Source organism: Sebastes umbrosus, chromosome 5 (genome assembly GCF_015220745.1).
Source record: "Sebastes umbrosus isolate fSebUmb1 chromosome 5, fSebUmb1.pri, whole genome shotgun sequence".
Taxonomy (NCBI): Eukaryota; Metazoa; Chordata; class Actinopteri; order Perciformes; family Sebastidae; genus Sebastes; species Sebastes umbrosus.
Window position 1 is genome coordinate 25,224,721 of NC_051273.1, and position 12,141 is coordinate 25,236,861.

The 12,141-nt window shown below is 41.8% G+C and overlaps 1 protein-coding gene across 3 annotated transcripts in view; it reads left to right on the plus strand.

Moving 5' to 3' along the window:
• The window catches only part of lnx1 (ligand of numb-protein X 1), a 91,860-nt gene that overhangs the window by 36,257 nt on the left and 43,462 nt on the right, over positions 1 to 12,141 (plus strand). The window contains exon 1 of one of the 3 annotated variants that reach the window (XM_037771244.1): positions 5,060 to 5,362. The exons of 1 other annotated variant lie outside the window; for it this stretch is intronic. The gene's annotated coding sequence lies outside the window, so the exon portion shown is untranslated. Of the gene's footprint in view, positions 1 to 5,059; positions 5,363 to 12,141 lie in introns of those variants that run through there. One more of the 3 variants, XM_037771246.1, reaches the window with a different exon arrangement.

Genomic DNA, 12,141 nt, shown 5'->3' on the forward strand with positions numbered 1-12,141 from the left:
AACGGCTAAGGTGAAACAGCACCATTTTTTTTTCTGAGATTGAATAAAATGAGAAGAGGTACAATAGAAAGAAGAGACGTGAAAAAAAGAACCGCCAGATAGATGGCAACGTGGGATTGCAGCACAGCGTTTCTTTTCTCAGCCGGTATGAATGTGCGTCATTTGCCTGCAGTGCAAAGCGTGTTTTTCATTCAAGTTGTTGAATAATTACATAGGGACCCCGTCTAAAAGCATTACCTTTGTTTGCCTACTGTACCAACTCAGCTCAGGGTAGCAACAAACTCCATCTAAAGATAGCCACATCCTGCCACGTAGATAAAGAAGGTCTGAACTCAACTAGATCATTAATAGTGAATCGAGTTTTACCTGTACTGTAATACAGCAGGTAAATCAAGTTGACCAGGGAGTGGTTGCTTTGCAGTTTGCTACGATAGTTACAAGGATTTACAGGTGTTTTTGCTTTTGGTTGGACTTAAAGATAAGTGGTTGAGATCTGCTTTCTATTACGGTCAATAGAGGTTTTTTTTTTTTTTTAAAGGATTACGCTGCTCGCCTCGATCAATGCTGTTCTTTCTGCAGTCTGTTTCCCACATCTGATACTGGAATTTCCCTTTGATACTGGATTAATTTGCACGTCAATACATTTTTCCAAATTGATGTTTTGGTCACGAGTACTTTCACACAAAATGCAAATATTCCGTGGCGAAAAAGCGACGAAACAAGGTTGATTTTTCTGAGCTGCCGCACTGTGAATAAAGACATGCACGTATATTTATGAAACAACAACACGGAGGCTCCGTAGTCCAAACTTTATTACTCCTTTCAACATTGACAAAGACAGCCCAGACTAGGGCTGCACAATTTTGAAAAAAATATCCAATTGTGATTATTTTGACTGATATTGCAATTGCGATATAATTTGTAATATTAGAGGAAATGATCATTTTTACGTCATCATTATTCTCATTTTCATTGAAAAACATATTAACATGATTATGCTGTGATTTTTGTGGGGATCTGTTAGAATATAATGTGTAGACCAGGATGTCTCTGCAGCAACACAATATTTGATTTAAATTATATTTTTACTCACATTTTGCCTTTAACAAATATTGCTATTTCCTCCTCATCCTGCGATTCTGGCCATTTTGATAAAATTGATTAATTTTGCAGCTCTTGCACAGACCAGATCTACTCCTTCTGTTCATATCTTTCACAATAAAAGCCCTACACATATAATTTTTGCGGCAAGTATTTTGCATCATCATGTCGTTTAGCGGATGAAGGCCTTAAAGCTTCAGTAGGCAGAATATTTTGGGCATCATTGGGCAAAAATTCCATACTGAGAGAAAACTAAACTTCTGCATCTCACAGAGAGAGAGAGCGTTCCTATTGGCTGTGCTCCGGCTGGTGGGCGGTGCTTGGTATTTCCTCAACAGATCTCAACATGGCAGCCGGATCACAAACTTTCTCATTTTACAGCTAAATGGTACACTACAAGATGTTTATGAAAACATTTGAGGAGAGAAATAGGCATTACAGTAACAGAATATTGATTCAGGTGATATATTGTAATTGTAAATATTTTTAATTTAATTTTAGGAAAACTGTCATATAAAGAACACACCGCCATATGCATATTGATTTTTTAGATATTTTCTTACATCCCTAGTGTTTAACACAAGTGACGGACACAAAACAAAACCCTGTGGAAACGAGGCGTTAGAATTAATTACTAAAATACAGCAAGCATCAGGCTGAGTGGAGCTAGAAGAGCAGTGTAATAGTTCAACAGGATTATTGAGTGCAGCACGGTCTCGAGGTAAATCTTTTATCTCAATGCAGTGGAAGAAATTATTGCCCTTTTAAAACAGACGAAGAAGAAAAGCTTTAAAGGCCGAGCATGTGTTTCTTTTGTGTTCAACAAACCTCGCCTTTGTCTCAGATTGACCCCCAAAATGTACGCTGACAACACCCAAGCACATGCGTCTCCACAGACCCTCACACAGTCAGCGCTGACTGATCACATCAGAAGGACGAGGAGGAGGCCGTCTCCGTGGTGATGGCTGAGCCGGCTCGGTTGCTTCTATTTGACGACCTTCCGTCTGCCGTTTCCCCTCTTCAATATTCAAGCTACGGCGAGCATTTGCATCGGTACCATGAAATATGGATGCTGTGTGGAAGGAAGAGAGACGAGCGACCTTTCGCTGCCACATGAGAACGCATAGAAGAAGAAGAAACTGATGAAGGGTATTTCAAAAAAGGGAGTTAAAAGGGTGATATTCCCTGTCTTTGTATCAGCCGGTGCTTTTACTTTCTCATCTGCCGTCTGAATTCAAATCCTCGCCAGGGACTTAGAGGAAAGTTTGTCAGAGGAATGTGAAGCACAGCTAAGCTGGGAGGAGAGACGGGGAGCACGAGAGTGTGTTGGGTGTATGTGAAGAATAAGAGAGAGGAGGGAAAGTATCCTAGAGAGACGGGGGGAGATTGGTTTCACCTGCACCGCGGTGTTTAGATAAACTCCAGCTGAGGACTCAGCAGAAATGAAACAGGATGCAGGTTCAACTCAGCACTTCAAAGACAACTTAAGAGTTGAAGAAAGTCCAAATATCTGTATCACTGTAGCAGTACACACCGTATAATTTAGCAAAAAGGACTATCTCACTCCGGTTATCCTTCTATGTGATGCTGTTCATCAGAGTCAAGAAGAGGAGAGAGGTCATGTGGAAAGGAAGTGGGAGTGATATGACGGCTGTAAAGGTCACCAGGAACTGCTCTACTTGTTCATCAGCCGTCACTCATCCAGTGAAGACACTATACTCTTCACTGGATGATTGTTCAGTGACTGTGAACAAATGTGACAAATACCTTTTTTTTATTTGTCTCTCCGAATCCGAGATGATATCACAAAGACAACCAAGAGTTTCTGTTCGTGTAAACAACACAGTTTTTGTATCAGGAGGGTTGTGAGTGATATGAGAACTGAAACTAAAATAGTTAAAAATGGAAACAAAACACCTAAAGGCTGCATGAGTTATGATGAATATCAGGAACATTTCAAATCTCAAGCAAATTAAACAAATTTCCTTTGAATTTTCTAATGTTGCTTGACTGGTTTAGACGCAATTTGTCGTTTTAAACAAAAAGCTACATTCAGAGATTCCTGGATATATTTCTCTGTGGGAGGAAGGATGATGATTTTAACATAACCTGTGCTGGTCACTGATTAATCCCCTCTGGAGCTCATGTGTGGGTCATTTTTCACTCCCACCCGAGTAATAATCACAGCTGCAATTACCTACTGTTATTTGGCAAACTCCTCTTGGTCCTCCTCTGTCCAGAGTCACTTTCTTGTATTTAATAATATGTGAAGCTGTACTTTGTACGTTTTTTAAAAGTCATAACTATTGCTAAGTTTACGCCTAGCGTCCGCACTACTCCGGTGTTTTAGAACCCCTAAAACGGAGACGTTTACGCCGTTTTAGTTTCAAAACTCTGGGCTTGCGTTTTAGTCTGGACGGACAGAAACGGAGACCTTTTAAAAATGATGACGCAGACACCCACGTTCGCTTCATGATTGGGTCTCATCAGTCACGACGTGTCTTTCCCTGATTCGTAACGCCCCATCACTTGACGTGTGGATGCAGCCTTAGACACAGCAGTCCTTTGAGCTAATTGCTCATGTCAGTAGGCTGACATGTTCACAATGACAATGCTAACATGCTGAGGTTTATTTACGTACAACAATGTTGAAGTGGTTTTGTTGTCTAAACCGTTCGACAGTAACGACGTGGCGTTAAATGACACGGCGAAAAGCGTAAAATGCGTTTACACGACACCCGGCAATGTTGTGCTATTAATATGCCTTCCCATGAGATCAGGTTGGTTTGTCTGTTCTGGACTACTGTAGAAACATAATGGTGCAAGAGGACCTTCTCCCTATGTAGATATGAAGGGCTCATTCTAAGCTAACAAAAACACAACGATTCTTAGTTTCATCTGATTATACACTAATGAAAACATAGTTAATTTTTCCTCACTGTACTTGTATCGCAACACTTGAGTCAGGCTGTAAACTGTATATCTAGTCCAGACACATATTCTAATGATCTCAGAGTGACTCATGAAGAAACGTCACCGTGTGTCTGGAGCACCTGTGGCTCAGAGAAGCCGAGGGGTTTAGAGAGCAGCGTGAGGCAGGAAAAGCCGAGAGCGAAACCACATCAGAAAACCAGGATAACAACTGTTTTTGTACAAAGCCGGAGTCACACGCACGGCTTTACAAAAGCAGCTATTGTCACAGAGAAGACAAAACCACAACAAAAAGAGAAGACAAGCAACAAGTATTATAGTGTGTGTATTGTACACACACAGGTTTAAAATACTTGTGTACTAGCAGTTACTCAGATTATGTGCTTCCTGTTTAAAGACCACAGCTCAGTACTTCTGTTTATACGCAAAAGGTCTGCAGGAAATCAATCATGGAGGTACATAAACTGTTTTGTGTGTTATTAAATGATTATTGTGTTATAGGAGAGGTCCTGTCAGAACTTGTAGCTCCAGCTGCTGGTGACCTTTTGCAAGACATTTCAATATTTCAAATTTGTTAGAGGAACTGGTGCACTTTTTTTAACATTCTTTTTATTGATTTTGATCATCAAAAACAAAATGATAACAACTCAGTTTAATATGCAGAGCAGGTGGATAATTGGTGCAGGAAACCACACACAGCATACATCTAGTTACCAAAAAAAACGGTGTTGTACACCAACAAAACAATCCCTCAGCTCAGTCAATTATCTTCATACCGAACTGCATTTAATCCCTAGAAGATTCAGTGGTGTCTCTCATTATCTTACATAAACAACAGAGACAACTGGTGAAATGTGTTGTCACTTTGGGAATTTGAAAATCTTCCATTCTTCTGTTTCCTGTGAACACTTCATAGGAAATTCCAGTTACTCCCAGAGCAGGTTCGGGCAGTTCTCTTGTTTACCTTTTTTCCTCTCTGGCCCCGCCCCTCTGCTCTGCCACTTCCTGATCACCTTGGCCTGTTGGAGGTGAGCAGGGTTCTGAGCTCACACAGGAGCAGTCCTTCCCCTCTTTGGGTCGTAGAATTCCCCCGAGACCGCGCCGGTCGGATAACATCTCTCCACTTGAAGGCCGGCAGCCAATCAGCGGACTCCGTCACCGGGACAAAGTCCCCTTTACTGAGTCATTTAACTCTCCTTTGCTCCCCCCACCGCCACCACCACCACCACCTCCTCCTCCTCTCTGAATGGTTTAACGTTACACCCTGTGTGAGGCTTTACCTGTCCAGGTGAACTGCTCTGCTGAAAGTGAACGTCGCTCATGAAGCCATGTAAGTAAACTTTCCCTTCTACAAGTTGCTTTATTAGAAGTGAGTCTTAAAGTAGTCACAAAACATTGCTCCAGTGTCTGCTGTTGCTGCTCTGTGTTATTTACATGAAGTTAATTTGCATTCACTGTGTGCGTGTACTTCACTTTACATGCGTGTGATAGATATAAGGTGCGTATACTGATGTTGTCTGTGTAGATTCACTATTACCTGTGTGTGTGTGTGTTAGACTAATCTCAGCTGGTGTTCGGTACAGTCTGTGCTGATCCAGTCAGCCATTCTGATATTAGAGACACTTCACAGAGCTCTGCATCTGCCTGCAGCTGTTTCCCCCAGACTGAGGTGTCAGGTCTGGCTCAGACTCACCGTGGAGATATGCTATGAACTCAGGAGAGGGACCGGCATACACAAACTAAACACGCACACGAGAGCCTTAGAGGTTACTGAAAGGGCAGCAACTGCATTACTCTGCTGCTCCACACCCCAAATGTTCATTCACAAATGAAACGAGATGAAAAATACAGGAAATATTACGTAGAGGTATGAGCTATAATAATTCACAGATTGGTTAAAACACATCATATTAAATCACAATACATATAATAAGTACTAGGGCTGTGTATTGGTAAGAATCTGGCGATATGATACGCATCATGATACAGGGGTTACCATTCAATATATACTGCATGCAAAAAGAACTACACGTTTTTTGCCCCAAACTGCATGTGATTATCATAAAGTGGGCATGGCTGTAAAGGGGAGACTCGTGGGCACCCATAGAACCCATTTACATTCACACATCTTGAGGTCAGAGGTCAAAACGCCATTCCAGTTTTTCCTCTCCAAGATTTAGCGTAACTTTGGAGCGTTATTTAGTCTCCTTAGCGACAAGCCAGTATGACATGGTTGGTACCAATGGATTCCTTAGGTTTTGTAGTTTCATATGATGCCATATATAACTTCACTCCAGCGCCCGCTACAACCTCCAAAAGATCGAATAGCAGTTGGGATTTTTAAGAGGTTAATAAAAAAATCGATACAGTATGGCACAACATGATATCGCGATACTTGTGTGTATCGATATTTTCTTACACCCCTAATAAATAGCACAACATGCACAGTACAGATAACAACAACGGACATGGTCCCAGTGTGAATGGTGTTTATGAATTTAGTAAAATTGTTGCATTTGGTATGAGAGATTTTTTTATAGCATCTTCCCGAGGGCTGTTTTATATATTCTCTAAAAAGAGGATGAACGGGATCAGACAGTTTCGCCTGTGGTTTAAAGTTACATCCCAGTTGTTTTTGCTCTTTCCCAATAGTTTTACTGACCATGTTTGTGATTCTGGATAGTCTAATTTTGTTCCTAGCATGTACACATGTGACACTTTCAACCAGGGGTCTGAAATTAGCAGCCGCCACTGGCCAAATGCGGATAAATTGTTTGCAGTGGCGGGTGAAATGATCAGGTCATCCACCACGTAAGCAGGCAGGGAAAACGCTAGTTATGGGAATAAAGAACTGGTTCCTAGTTGTCCACTTTCTTGGCATCTCACTCCTCCGTGACTATCAATTCCTCTGTATTGGTGCTTTCCAACAGTTACGCTGCACAATGACGCATACACACGCTGAATCATGTTTCACTTCAGACTCTGTTTTCAACAAGACTCTTGTAGACAGCCTCTAAGATGTTCTTGCTTATGAATCTAATTTCCTGATTAGATAGCTGCGCTGCATTGCTTTTTTAAAGATGACGCATGATTGGTTTCTTGATAGGGTGTCTAATCTTGTAATTACCTCAATTAGCAATATAGTTTCAGTTATTAATTAGTCATGTTCTATATTGTAGAGCTTGATTTCCATTGAATGCGTGTGGTTGTGAAAGAGAGTTCTGCAGAAAGTGAAAATAAAATGGCTTACTGGAAGTTTCAGTGTTTCAAGGACGTGTCTGAACACAACAGACTATGCCGGTGTGTGTGTATGTGTGTGTGTGTGTGTGTGTTATTAGTGTTTGTGCTCAGGGTCCGTGTTTATTGAGCTGCTTTGAACAGCAGTGCTCATCTAGTGTCAGCCCCCCATTGTGAGTTTTTTATGATCATCTGATGATGATCTGATATGTTAATGAGCAAGTTACTGTTCAGCTTCCCCACTCTGCTGTAATTGTGTTGGTGAGCGTGATAAACAGAGCTGTTTGTAGTCTTGTGCGACCACACCTGCTCCGACCAGGTGTCAATTAAAACCCTCTGTGTCAGTTGAATTTCACTACGTTGCAGCTCATGAAATAAAATCTGCAATGATTAACAAACCAGTTATGCAGAAGAAGGCAGTTGCATTTTATCCAGCGTGCTCACACAGCCTGATTTAGCTGGCTGCGCTTTTTTTGGGTGTGTTTGTTTGAGTGATACAGATATGATTTGATTTAGTTAGAAATGAGGATATGTACATAGCAACATGCTAGTTCAGCAGCTGAGAGGGCAGACACGTTCAACCTCGTTTTTCACACTCAATTGTCAGGCAAAAGGAGCAGACTCGGCACGGCCTTGTGTCATTATTAACTCGTCAAGTCGTCCCAGATCACAGGAGAGTGAATCAACAGCCTTATTTACATAAAACAAGCAATGTGTGAGGAAGAAGGTGGAGGCTATCATGGACAAACAACTCTCCCAGCTCTCGATAAGTTGAATAAGGGACGGCCTATTGAGCCAAAGACAAAGGAAGTACCTTTACCTCGCTGTTGTTTACAATCCAAACAAAGCTTTTCTTTCACTTTGTGATCAAAAGTGAAATAGAAACGTGGACATAATGCAGCCAAAACTCAAAACCTGATAATGCAGTTAGGTCTGTCCTTGACGAAAGAAATTCTTAGTCAACACTCATACGATTTTGTCAACTAATCGATTAGTTGATTTAATAAACAGATCTTTAAAACTTTAAATCTGGTGTTTACCAGAGATGTGCTCACAAGTTTCTTTGAAATAAATTATTCAGCATGAAAAAAGCATAAAATATATTTGCTTCATTTGAGTCTATGTGGAGGTAGAAGGAAGTTACCGCTTTTATTGTGGTAGTCTGAGTAACGTGACGTCATATCCGTTCCGTATCCGTCAACCAGAACAAACCACAGCGAGCCGAAACCGGAAGTAGAAAACGTTGGAGGTTCTGCGTGGATACGACCTGCACCCTCACATGTTAAATCCAGCGTGGTAAACACTACACATCCAGTAAAGGATGGAAACACTTTGGGTTTCACACATTGACAGGAAAATCAGAGCTAGACATCACGGCTAAAGCTGCATGCTAACTCTGTCACGGACAGGAAACGTTATTGTATCTTGGTAACGTTGCGGTCAAGCCGGCCGTCGCTCTCGTCTTCGTGGTCAACTGGGCCAACGTTACAACTGTAGAGCACCCATATACTGACATTTCTGTTAAATGCATTGAAATAGCCCCGATGGAGCTGACCATGGATGGATAAAGAGAACGGCGCTGACGGGAGAGCTAGAGACCACCTTGGAGAAGTTAGAGGAAGTAGACACATGGGACTACGTCTGGTTTTTCAAAATAAGGCGTTAACAAAGGGAACTGTATATACAAAATACATATATAGAAATAAGATTGATTGGATTATATTCACCAGAAGTATAAAACATTACATGTCCCTTATAAATTAAAATGAAAATACCACTAATTTATGTGAGTGAATGTCTTTATTCTTGGATTTTTGGGTTGTTGGAAAAAATGTATAAACATTTCTTGACAATGACTGATATATTTGACTTCAGGACATCTCAGACTACATACATGCTGAAAATCAAACACTTTTACTTATTAATTTAGAGATTTTTTCAAATTAAAAGTCCCTAGAAGTGTGTGATTAAAATTTTTCCCATGGTCTAGTGATAAAAAAGTGAACAAAAATCACAATAAATAGTAATATTGAATCGCAAAACTGTAGAATTGGCACCCAAGTATCGTGATAGCATCGAATCAGGAGATAGGTGTATCTCCAAACTCAAAACCTCTCATGTCTCATACTGTATTGCAGGTGTAGCTAATGATAAATCATCAGTAATGTGTAGTTGAGTTTCAGCCTATCAGCTCTCTGTTATTGCCACTCTAGAGCAAAGAGCAGCGCTCCAACCGTAGTATCGTCTTGTCACTTCAGGGATTAGCAGTGAGCCAGAGAAGAGCGCTGATGCTCCTCAGGCGAGGGCGTGTCCTCTGTGTGAATGCACCCGTCTGCATGAGTGGGTGTGTAGAGGCATGCATGCTTCTCTGCTTGCAGGTACATGTATTCATGTGCGGGAAAGTATTGTTACTGTTTCATGTTCATTCCAAACACAGATTATTGTGGCTAATGGGTTTCAGTCAGGCTGTTAGATGTCATCCATTTTGTTTCAGACTAAAGAGGCGTACATAAATCGGGATTAATCGCACATTATTAAACCGTTCAAAATGTACCTTAAAGGGAGATTTTTCATCTATTTAATACCCTTATCAACATGGGAGTGGACAAATATGCTGCTTTATCCATAAGTATGTATATATTTATTATTGGAAATCAGTTACCAACACAAAACAATGACAAATATTGTCCAGAAACCCTCACAGGTACTGCATTCAGCATAAAACAATATACTCAAATCATGACATGGCAAACTGCAGCCCAACAGGCAACAACAGCTGTCAGTGTGTCAGTGTGCTGACTTGACTATGACTTGACCCCTAACTGCATGTGATTATCATAAAGTGGGCATGTCTGTAAAGGGGAGACTCGTGGGTACCCATAGAACCCATTTACATTCACATCTCTGGAGGTCAGAGGTCAAGGGACCCCTTTGAAAATGGCCATGACAGTTTTTTCTCGCCAAAATGTAGGTGGTTCCTGGTTGGTACCGATGGATTCATTAGGTTTTCTAGTTTTATATGATGCCAGTATCTTTACTCTAGCTTTAAAACTGAGCCCGCTACAACCTAAAAATCACAAGTTGTGATAATGTCTTAAAGAAATTAGTGGCGTTAAAACAAATGTGAGTTAACATTGACAGTTCTACTTAGAATAATCCCTTTGCTATATTCTTTCTGTTAGTTTGTAGTTATATTTTCTCTTTTAACACCAAAGTTCCCCGGGAGAGAACAAACTTAAAGGAGATTATGTTATCCTGTTCAGATCAGGAATAGAAGAGAATATCAAACCACCTTCATTTTTCATTTTCTTTAACTTTGAATCACTTTTTTTTTTTTTTCATTTTCTGCTCCTGCTGGCAGATATTTTTTCTCCCTCTCTCTCTCTCTATCTGTTCTCTGTCTGTGTGTAGTGATGAAAGTGCCGTGCTCCGTAGATCAGGCCGGGCCTTAGACGCAGCAGGTGCCACCGTCTGTGATGAATCAGTCGTGTTACCGCGAGCTCTCAGTGGGGAAAGTTCATCTTTGTTAAGGCTGCTCAGCCTCTTCTTATTAGCCGTCCCCTCCCAGACGCACCGAGGACACCGAGCTCATATCGGCTCCGTCACATCTCGCCGGGCGCCGTCCTCGTGCTGCTTCTGTAAAAAAGAAACGAGGACGGCCTGTTTGTTTTGACAACTCGCTGGTAGATTTGCATGTACTTGTACGTGCACATATTTGTCTACATTAGCATATTGGGATGCACATCAAAGTGTATTGATTTTATTTAGAGCATGGGAATGCATCCAATTAAAACAGGACTTGGATCATATTTTTTGTTCTTGTTTGTGTATTTTTTTTAAATCATGATCTGGTGTCTCGATAAGCAGCCAAGACCCACCAGTGGGTCCAGAAACAAAGCTTGTGGAGCGCCAACAAGAAGGCCGTTGCCAAGGTGACGTGTGTCTGACTGAGCCCATCTGCTCGTGTCCATGTGCTGCCTGTTGTCGCTATGACGTGTACGCTGGCAACACTCGCAGTGTCGAGCATAATGTAAACCTGCAAAAAAGACAACATTGTGAAATCATGTCACATGCAGCAGCAGCAGCAGCAGCAGCAACGTGTGTTTGTCATGCGGCACAGCGAGCGAGCGAGAGCCAGAGACTTTATCTGTGTCTATCTGTCGCTCCACTTGCTGCTGAAAGGAGTAATATTGATGTCCCTGCATCCAGAGGAGAAATCTCAGTGGTTCGATATCACTTCTCTCTCTGTGCCAGCGGAGGAAATCAAAAGAAGAAAAAAAAAGTTGTGTGCAGGGCCGCTGCACACAACACGAGCTGCTGTTGTTCATGTGTGTGTGTGTGTGTGTGTGTGGAGGAGAAGCTCCAGCAGCACAGCTTATGAATATTTTCACACACGGTTTACTTGACATGATAACTGTGGCTGCTGTCTCCCTTTGTTCAGCGGTGGAAAGAACATTTACTCAAGTACTGTACATAAGTATAATTTTGAGGTACTTGTCCTTTACTTCTATTTAATGCTACTTTATACTTCTTCTGTACTACTTTTTTATACATTAAATTAGGTACGCACCGATACCACTTTTTTACAGACCGAGTACAAGTACTTACATTTGGGTACTCGCCAATACTGAGTACCGATACGAGTACTTCTCTTCGCCAAAAGACCCTCGTTAACAGCCTGCTGGAGGGTGTGAGCGACACACGGCAGGCTGGGGAGTCCCGCATACGAGGCGGTGCGCCGCGACCAGCTCTAGGTCGGCTTGGAAACGCTCGGGGCGAAGGTGGCTCGCGGCCGCAGCTTTACAGCATTCCCCGCCCGGACCTCGCCACACCGTGGACAAAGTGCTAGCTGCGCCCTCTCTCCCCGCCGGG